Source organism: Trichosurus vulpecula, chromosome 4 (assembly GCF_011100635.1).
Source record: "Trichosurus vulpecula isolate mTriVul1 chromosome 4, mTriVul1.pri, whole genome shotgun sequence".
In the NCBI taxonomy this organism is placed as follows: Eukaryota; Metazoa; Chordata; class Mammalia; order Diprotodontia; family Phalangeridae; genus Trichosurus; species Trichosurus vulpecula.
Window position 1 is genome coordinate 352441549 of NC_050576.1, and position 11203 is coordinate 352452751.

The window sequence follows — 11203 nt, forward strand, 5'->3', positions numbered from 1 at the left end:
TCCACCCTTTTCATTTTTGATACTGGTAATTTGGTTTTCTTCTTTCTTCTTATTAATCAAATTAACCAAGGGTTTATCAATTTTATTGTTTTTTTCATAGAACCAGCTCTTAGTTTTATTTATTGGTTCAATACTTGTCTTGATTCCAATTTTACTAATCTCTCCTTTGTTTTTCAGTATTTCTAATTTGGTATCTAATTGGGGATTTTCAATGTGTTCTTTTTCCAGGTTTTTCAATTGCATGCCCATTTCATTGATCTCCTTCTTTTCTGTTGTATTCATGTAAGCATTTAGAGATATAAAGCTTCCCCTAAGAACTGCTTTTGCTGCATCCCATACGTTTGGTATGTTGTCTCATTATTGTCATTCTCTTGAATGAAATTATTATTTTTTTTATAGTTTGTTCTTTGGCCCACTCATTCTTTAGAATTAGATTTTTTAGTTTCAAATTAATTTTTAGTTTATCTTTCCATGGTCCTTTATTACAAATAATTTTTATTACATCATGGTCTGAAAAGGATGCACTGACTATTTCTGCCTTTCTGCACCAGATTGAGAGGTTTTTATGTGCTTGTATATGGTCAATTTTTGAGTACATGCCATGTACTGCTAAGAAAAAAAGTTTATTCCTTTTTATCCCAATTCAGTTTTCTCCAAAGGTCTATCATATCTGCCTTTTCTAAAACTCTATTTACCTCCTTAACTTCTTTCTTATTTATTTTGAGATTAGACTTATCAAGTTCAGAGAGGGGAAGGTTGAGGTCCCCCACTAGTATGGTTTTGCTGTTTATTTATTCTTGCTATCCCCTTAACTTCTTCTCTAAAAATTTGCATGGTATACCACTTGGTGCATATATGTTAAATATTGATATTGCTTTAGTGTCTATGGTGCCTTTTAGCAGGATATAGTGTCCTTCCTTATCTCTTTTAATTATATCTGTCTTTGCTTTTTCTTTGTCTGAGATTAGGATTGCTACTCCTACTTTTTTTTCACTTTAGCTGAAGCACAATATATTCTACTCCATCCTTTTCCTTTTACCCTGTGTGCATTCCCCTGTTTCAAATGTGTTTCTTGTAAACCACATATTGTAGGATTATGGTTTTTAATCCATTCTGCTATCTGTCCCTGTTTTACAGGAGAGTTCATCCCATTCACATTCAGTTATGATTACAAGCTGTGTCATTTTCTTCATCCTGTTTTTCCCTCCCCCATTTATGCTTTTATTTCTCCCAACTCCCTTTCACTTCTCAAAATAGTTTTTCTTTTGACCACTGCCTTCCTCAATTTACCCTCCCTCTTGATTTCCTTCCCTTATCTTAACTTTTTCCCCTTGCTACTTCTTCCCTCCCTTCTGACTACCCACCCTTTTCTTTCCCATTATCCATCCTACTGCCTGTAGGACAAGTTTGATTTCTGTACTTATCAGAGTAAGTTATTCTCTTCTTGAACCAAATCTGATGAGAGTAAAGCTCATATACTACTCTTCTCCTTTCCTTCTTTCCCTCTACCATAATATGTTTTCGTGCCTCTTTGTGTGATGTAATTTACCCTTTTCTACTACCTCCTTACCTCTTCTCCCAGAACCCTGCCTTTACATCTCTTAATTATGGCTTTATCATTATATCAGTTATTTTACACTGACACCCACAGCCTATGTATATCCCTTTCAATTGTCACAATAACTGTACTATTCTCGATTAACATTATATATATATGTATATATATACATATATGTATGTATACCATATATAAAACAATATAATCCTATGTAAGGATGCAAAAAAAATTGCCCTTATTGATTAACAAGGTTTGTAGGTTTTTACCCCCATTTACCTTTTAATGTCTCTCTTGAGTTTTGTATTTGAAGATCAAATTTTCCATTGAGATTTGTCCTTTTTTTGTCAGGAATGTCTGCAATTCCCTTATTTCATTGAATGTTCATCTCCTTGCCTGAAAAATCATGCTCAATTTTGCTGTGTAGTTTATCTTTGGTTGTAGTCCAACCTCCTTTGCCCTTCAGAATATCATACTCCAATTTCTGCCATCATTTAATGTAGAAGCTGATAGATCCTGCATGATCCTGACTGTAGTTCTGTGATATTTGAATTGTTTATTTTTGGATGCTTCCAGTATTTTCTCCTTGACTTGATAATTCTGAATTTGGCTATAATATTTCTTGGAGTTTTCAATTTGGCTTTTCTTTCGGGGGGTGATCAGTGAATTCTTTTGATGACTATTTTATCCTCTGGTTCTAGGACCTCTGGGCAGTTATCTTTGATAATTTCTTCAAAGATACTGTCCAGGTTCTTTTTTCCATCGTGGATTTCCATTAGACCAATAATTCTTAAATTGTCTCTCCTGGGTCTATTTTTCAGGTCAGTTGTTTTTCTAATCAGATATTTCATGTTTTCTTTTTTGTCATTTTTTTTTCATTTTGTTTGACTACTTCTTGATGCCTCATAGAGTCATTAGCTTCCACTTGCTCAATTCTAATTTTTATTGAATTTCTGTCTTCATTTTGCTTTTGAGTCTCCTTTTCCAATTGGTTGATTTTACCTTTCAGGCATCATTTTCTCTATTTAGATTCTGAATATCCTTAGCCATTTCACCAATTTTACTTTTTTAAGATTTGATCTCATCAGTTTTTTTTTCTTCCATTTTTCTTTTACCTCCCAAATTTGGTTTTTAAAATCCTCCTTCAACTCTTCCAGCAATGTTTTTTGTTCTTGAGACTAGTTCACATTCCCTTTTGAGGTATCAGATGTGGGTATAGTGTCAATGCTGTCCTCTTCCAAATTGGTATTTTGATCTTCCCTATCTCCATAAAAAGAATCAATGGTCCTCAGTTTTTTCATGTTCTTCTTCATGTTGGTTAACATTTTTCTGGCTTCACAGTGGATTTCTGCTTTTGGGGCTTAGGGAGCTCTGTCTCAGGTTTCTTATCCTGGGAATTGTGAGCCTAGTTATTGGCTTTATGTGTTGTGGCCTTTGGTTTCCTGAGATGTGGGGGAGGGGTTGTCTGGCTGAGGGAAGTTGCCTCTTCCCCTGGGGCTGCCCTCCAGCACTGGTGGTGTCAGCTGTTATCTATCTGGTTTCCTGGTGTTGACCCTTGCTGGCTTTACCCTTCTGGGACTCAGGAATTCCCACTGTTTGGGTACTGAAACTCCATTTTTCTCTCCTCTATTCCAGGGTTTTTCCTGAGGTATTCTGTCTGGGTCAGGGAGGGAGGGATGAGAGTCATTTACTTGGCCATTATGTCTCCTGGAAGTTCAAGAAGGTGATTTTCAAAGCTTTGGGCTGCAAGCCTCAGAAGTAGATATCTTGTGGCCATAGGTGCTGTGCTGCTGCTCCCCCATTGCTGTGGCAGACTCCCATCCTGTGTTGGGAGCTTTCTCCCAGCCTGGATGGCTGGCTGGTTTCTGCAGCTGCTTCTGCTTTGGTGTGGTCTGGTGCAGCTCTGTGGGCCAGGTGCTTTCCCAGCCTACAGATCCATCCTGTCAACCTTGCAGACTCTCCTGGCTTGGAAATTTGCCCTACACAGTCTACTAGTGGCTTCTAACTCTGTCAAATCTGCTCAGATTCACTTTTTAGAGGTATCTGACAGAACTTGTGAGACAGCTCTGGTAAGAAGCCATTTTCACGTGGCCATCTTGGCTATGCCCCCAAATGACACACTTTAAAACAAGAGGTACTTTAACAACATCTGTTACTATCTGGTTTGAGTCTGTATGTCACAGAGACATAGTTCGATGAACTACTGCTGTCCTTTATTCATTTTCAAAGTTAGACATATAACTACACTCTTGGGATGGAGGAGAGGCTGGCATTTTTTTTACAATGTTATTTAAAATTACTAATATTAGTGTAGTACTGTCTGAAGCTCCAAAGCTGTTGCTTCTTCCTTCCTCCTTTTTGTCCTTTTCAGGATGCCTCCATTTGAGGAGTGATTCAGTGAGCTACATAGGCAGCACTCTCAGCATCTGAAACATTGAATCTGATGTCAGGGACCCTGTTTTATTTATTTATTTTATTTTTCTCCAGCTTATTAAAATAGCTGCAACTGCCTACCTCTGTCACTCAGCTCTCTAGACAAAATCATGAAGAACTTAAAGATGAGTCATATTTCATAATGTTTGAAGTGATTTATTCTCTGTGTGTGGCTCTCACTCTGTTTTTAAGATATTTATGGTAGGTGAGCAAGGTATTAATACAGGCATTTGGAAATACAGATGATCCTGAACAATCTGGGAAAACATGCTGGAGTTTCCTCAAAAGCAGATCCCATGAAGCTCAGACTGATTTATTATTAGGACAATAAGAAATTCCTAAAGCAATCCTAATACCAAATTAGGTCCTCTGAACACCCTCCTATAATGACTTTTGCCTGTAATACGTCCACACCCACACTAGGGTCCCAGGACATTGCCCTTTTATATTAAGACAGATCTGACAATTAATTACAATATATGCATACTGATTCCTTCATCTATTTATGTTCTCTTTCCCTGAATTTGGTTCTAGCTGTGATGGTATCATTCAGCAAACTAAACAGCTTTGTTCAGTCCTGAAAAGTACCAGAGGAGGAGGTCAGATTCACTGTATTACTGTAAGGCTGTGAAATTTCTTTCCAGATTTACACCACCATTTAGAAGGAACCTAAAGACTTCGGTTTATGTAATGTCCTAGCTTAAGACAGAAATATTGAGTAATAATAGCTGATATTTACATAGTGCTATAAGTTTTGGGGAAAAAAATTCTACACCTTGGATATATTTCTCTATCTCTCTGGGTCTTTTTCTTCACCTGAAAAATGTGGAAGTTGACTTAGATAATCCTTGATATCTCTTTAGGCTATAAATTTGTAATTCTATCTTATTTTACCCTCAGAATAACCCCATTTAGTATGTACTAAGGGCAGTATTGTGTCTTAGTTTAGAGAACATCTTCTCAATAGCCTCCTTCTAGTCCAGAGATTATGACTTAAATCTTTTTAACTCTTTTATTGCCAGATCATCTACTATGGGACCCTCCTCTCCTGATTGGTTACTGCCTCTCTTGGATCACTATTTCATGACTGTCCCAGCCTTGCTTAACACATTCTGGCAGAATAATCAAATCAACTATGTCTTTGTTCTGGTAAAAGTATGTTAATTTATGCTTTTGTATGGCCTCCTGAATCATCCCTGTAACTTTCAGCACCAAAGTATCTCACACCACTACCCTGTGTTGCACTCATTAGAATGTAACCATGCCAAGAGAAAGACATGCCTTCAATTTTGTGTTTATATGAGATAATGGAGGTTCAGTGAGAGTAAGTGATTTCTTTGTGGTCATACACAGGAATAGTTTGAGAAAGAAAAGATGGCTCAGTTCAACTAAGGAAAGGTAAATTAAAAAAAAAAGGTGACAATGTTGGTCTTATATATCAAAAGTAAGCAAGAAACATCATTGCCTGAATCAAAATAAATCAATAAGTACTTTAATAAAAGATAACTTGAATGCTAAAGTGAGCATAGAGAAGACTATGAAAAATATTTTAAATCCCTAATTTAAGAATAATAAATTAGAAATCAGTAGCCTGTGGACCATGCAGGACTATTTTGCCTCAGTACATTTAACAACTGCTTTTGGGGGAAAAGTCAGGAAGTTCTGGTTATGGATGATATTGCTAAAATACAATTTATTACATATTCTAACAAATAAGAATTTCCTGATTTGGGAGTCATATATAAATCAGCTATCTCTTTATAGTCAGACAAATGAATTGATATACAAAGACCAAAAACTATTCTAAATTAGAAGAGACCACAAAAATTAGAATGAGGAACAATGATGATGATGATGGTGATACAAACTGAAACTTAGGAAATTTCAACCTGAGCAATTTAAACAAGCTATTAATGCAGAAAACAAAATGGAGAATGGATAAAAGAACAAACATCAATAGTGTAAATAAATAAATAGTGTAAATCAATTGAAACAACAAAGAAGCCATAAAAATCTAGAAGAGACACTTCATCTGTTTGCCAATAAGGGAGTCATAGTAACCAAGAGTAATATCTGGTTAGAATACAAAATTGCTTTTAAATAGTCACAGTGGATGTCTAGTATGTTATGAGAATGAAAAATTCCCACTAAATTCAGTTCTCCCCCACAGTGCCTCAAACAAATTAAAACAAAAATACTGAGTAACCTAAAACATAGTATTAAGAATACTGCATTTCACAAATTTGGGTTACAAATCAGAATTTTATTAATACGAGCCATGGGTGAGAAAGATTGATTTCTTGACACTTTTCCTTTGTCAGCCAAGTGAGCTTTTAATGCAGAATCCTATAATCAAGGCACCTCTCAACCACAAGTGAGCTTTTAATACAGAATCCTATAATCAAGGCACCTCTGAACAACAATCAAAAAATAAAATGAAATAAAATAAATTACATATTGTTAATCCCCTCAGAAGTATAAAAACATACATGTAACTAAGGCTATCCTTGTAACTTACACTTGACTATACCTTCCTGTATTCTAAGGCCCCATGATGGCAGCTATAAATGGTAGCAATTCTGACAGCTATTTAATCAAAAATAGATTGAAAATTAAATGAAAATTTAACAGAAAATCACCAAGGACTTTGGTCATCAAGAATCTATTACATCTATTAGCTTCTCCTCCCTCTCCCCGCTTTATCTCCCTATTCTCTGACCATGCCCCATTATTTGTACTCCGCTTGACTAAGATTCCAGAGAATGCTCAGTTAAAAGATACTTTGAACAAAGTGCAGGTAAGCTAGACAAGCATCCAGTGATTGAATAATTCACTACTTAGCATATTACTCAGAGAAATCAAAGACATTGTTTCTATAATGTTGATAATTACATTTCTCAAATGTTGTTATTTATCCAGGGACCAATGAGTGCATTTAGTAATAGACAAGCTTAAATCTGTTAACCTCAGTATTCTTAAAAAGAAAACCAGAGGAGTAAAGAAATCTTTGGCTAAATGGAGGAAAATCAAACATTTAGCCTGGGAAGACAAGTAAGAGTGTTGGTCCCCTGATAAGGCAGAAGTGAAGTGTTTATGACAAAGCACATCTTCATTCCTAAACCACTCCAAACGCTGGTGATTATCACCTACCATTTATCAAGCCAAGCTTCTTAAGGCAAACAAAACATTAGGCATTCACAATTTTACATTCTTTAAAACAATTTTCCCAACTATTTGTTCAATCCCCAAATATTTGTTTAGTGTGCTATGTTCAAGGCACTATTTGCTAAGCAGCATGCGAAGACAAAGACTATGACATAATTCCTGTCCTCATGGAGAATTATGGGCTTTTTTTTTTACCATTTGCCATAAGGTCTTGTTGAAGTTTTCCACTCTCACAAGAATAAACAATCTAATTTACCAAAACTGATTGTTTTTAAAGGAAAACAACATGGGATATTGTTCATATTTTATTTCATCATTGTTCAGAATGCTATATTTATTTACAAGTAGTAGGGGAAAAGAAGCAAACCTCCCTGGTGATTGGCATCCATTCAGGAATATTGCAAGTTGCCACTACATTTCTTGCTTAAGGATTTTCTTGACATGACTTAAATAGGAGTTTGTTTTATGGTTTGCAATATGCTGAGGAAGATTCTTTGGAGTCCTGAAATATTCATGTTTTTGATCCATTACAATCACTCCCCTGTGCCTACTCTGTTTTTGCAAGAACAAAATAAAAAGTAGTTATTCGAGTATCAGCAGTATTGGGACCTTTTAAAATGAAATTTATAAAGTAGGGTTTCAGAAATATTTCTTGTTTGTCAAAGGTGCATTATTTGTTGTTGTTAGTGGTAGTAGTGTGTGTGTGTGTGTGTGTGTGTGTGTGTGTGTGTGTTTAGCAATTTACGTAATAGGAATGAATAATGGAAGATTCTTGGATTCATAATTATACTCCCTGTTTTTATGTATATTAGAAAAATTAGGGAAACATCCATAGAAAGTTATTGAAACATATGTTCATATATCTAAATTGTTACAGGTAAATAATCATTATGGCCAATATCTATATAGTGCTTTAAGTTTTGCCAAAATTTTACCAACGTTATTTTCTGCTCACAACAATCCTGGGAGGTAGGTTCCATTATCACCTCCATTTTATAAAGAAAGAAACTGATTCAAAGAGGGGTTACGTGACTTGCCCAGAGTTACATAGCTAGTAAGTATCTGAAGCTCTATTTTAACTCAGGACTTCCTGACTTCAAGTTTAGTTTTCTATCCACTGTGCCACCTTGCTGCCCAAAGATATGAGTTAAAGAACCAAGCTTTATTAAAAATTCATATCTCCTTTTTAGATAAAGGTCTTTAGGACCATTGAATCTCAAAGGACCTTAATAGTATCATCAGATTTCAAAATTAGAAGGTTCCTTGGAGGTCATCCAATCCAATGCACACTGCTAGCTTCATTGATGATGGTTCTGTACATTCATATTCAATAATATGAGTAAATTGTCTTTTCAACATGGTAAGCCTTTCAATATCTGATAACAATAATAATTCTTCCAATATAAATTATTATTTCTAAGTATATCCTTAGATCTTTCAATCTCTTCTCATATAATATCATTTTGTGTTTCTTCTCCACTTGCTTAAACTACTTCTTAAACATTAATTTAGCAATAGACTTCCTAAAATGTGGCCCCCAAAATAGGCATAACACTCTACCTGGTGTCTGATCAGGATAGAGAACAATTGCATTATCTCCCTCTTTATGAATATTATACTTTTAGGCAACTACTTAGCATCATTGATGGAATCAGGACAACCTGAGTACAAATCTTTACCAGCTCTGTCATCCTAAGCAATTCACTTTGTTGATCTCAAAGTTCAGTTTCTTTAGCTATAAAATTGGAATAATACCCATACCTACATCACAACGATGCTGAGGATCAACTGAAATGACATACTTAAAGTGCTTTGTAAGCTTTAAACCATTACTTTTTTTTCAAAGACAAACTCTATACAGCTTTTTAAAGATACTTATCACAAGCAATCATGGTAATTCAGGCAGGACATGGGCTATGATTGGCAACAACAACAAATTTCAAACTCCCCTTCTCCATGAACTACCAAAAATGTAAAACCACTATAAAATCCAGTGAAGAGTCATTATAAATCACTATAGCATTTAATACTTTAAACAGGGAAAGTTCAGAGTGAAAGTGGACACTTTCACATTGAGCACATGTTGTTTTGCCACTTTTCTCTAGCCTACCCTGACTGTGAGGAAATGAAATGAAAATTCCAGAATTCTTAATTGGAAAAGATCCCCAATAGGAAAGAAACCTCGGCTCCTTTGGGGAGCCCTCCCCAGGGCCATAATTCAAGTCCAGATCACCTGAAAGACTTATATACAACACAATTGATTTGGGGATGGGAGGAAGGAGGGAAATAGGGGCAGGTCCTGATAGGCACCTGCGTTTGGAGAAGTCAAGTTGATGCTTATGGCAGACAGGGACGAAGTGCAAATTTTTGAAGTTGTTCACTCCTTCCCCACCAGAAAGGCTGAGGGTCCCAGTGTTCATATCTATGTATCTGCTCTGTGTGTGTGTGTGTGTGTGTGTGTGTGTGTGTGTGTGTGTGTGAATCTCCTCCTGGTATTCAAGAGAAGTCCTCAAAAACTAGGAGAGGAAGAAAGTCCCACTCATTCCAACCCACCTTCTGAGACATCCTATTTATAACATCTGCCCCATTCCCCCAAAACAACAACAAAGCTTTCTGAATGCTAACAGCATAGCTTAAAAAAGTAAAACAAAATTCTGCATCTTTGTAAGACTGAGTAAAAAGTCGTATTTCAAACTGTACAGCCACCAGAAGTACACAGTTATCAAAAATTCACACAATTCATTTAGCATCTCTAGCACCTTCAGCTTTCTGTGCCTGGTCTGTGTTGACAACTCCTTTCTCTGCAGGGTTATTCCCATCCTTACCAAAGTCAACCATTCCCCTTTTCCCTTTGGGTAACTTCTCTCCCTTCTTTGCAGGTGTCTTTTTGGGTTTGGGTTCTGGATATCTGAGGAGCAGGTTTAGCAGATAACAGTGCTGATCTCCTCTGTGGTGAATCCTTAACCTTGGTCTTGTCTCCTTTGGCATCTCTTTCTGTCTTTATCTTGGGTATGGTGGTGACAGTAGAGGGGTGGGAGCAGGGAGCAGCAATGACAGCAGAGTCTGGGCACAGGTTGCAGCAGCCACAATAGCAGTTCAGAGTCGCTCCTCTTCCTCAAATTGCTAAACTACTATTATTTTTACTAGATTCAGGCTGCATTTACTTTAAGTATTGATGGTGGTAGTGGTAGTGGTAGGGTTAGTGGTAGTGGTAGTGGTAGGGGTAGGGGTAGTAGTAGAGCAGTCCAGTGGCAAAGTGGATGGAGTGCTGGGCCTGGAGTCAGGAAGACTCACCTTTCTGAGTTCAAATCTAACCTCAAGTGACCCCAGGCAAATCATTGAACTCTCTTTGCCTCAGTTTCTCATCTATAAAATGACCTGGAGAAGGAAGTGGCAAACAACTCCAATATTTTTTCCAACAAAACCCCAAATGGGGTTACAAGACTTGAACATGATTTAAATATGAACAATACCAGACATACTGCTGTAGGACTGGCCAGCATTTCTACGCACAAGAAAGCTATGATATTCCTTACTGATAAAATCCATGTGTTATACGAGCTTAATTTAGACCCAAATTAGAGTGCTATCAGCTATGAGTTCAATGTTAATGAATCAACAATACAGTATATCCAGAAAAATGAGGAAGAAATTTATTGATTGGTATACGAGGCCATTCCCAAAAATGCTAAAGTAAAAAAAAAAAAAAACTCACAAGGACCTAACTCTGTATTTCCCCTAGAAACAATGGTTCAGCATTCACTTATCCAGTGTTCTTGGCAACTTGATACAACATAACTGCTATGAATAATGAGCAACAATTGTATATACAAATAAAACACATGAAGCATAAATTGGAGGTAAAGTAAGAGGAAAGGCATTATTATTTTTTATTTTTTATTCTTTACTTGTCTCACTGTACTTGTCTTCCTAACTTTGTTTTCCTAGGCAGTTAAGATCTGGGTGGTTGATGGTGTATTTTGAGATACCAAAAATTGTTTTATGAAGAAAAACAGGAGCATATCCAAAATAGAGTAACTGTGGTCATGA

At 36.3% G+C, this 11203-nt stretch overlaps 1 pseudogene; it reads right to left on the reverse strand.

Moving 5' to 3' along the window:
* Nucleotides 1-9892: 9892 nt before the first annotated feature.
* Nucleotides 9893-10702, reverse strand: LOC118847234 (annotated as a pseudogene).
* Between the last annotated feature and the right edge of the window lie 501 nt (nucleotides 10703-11203).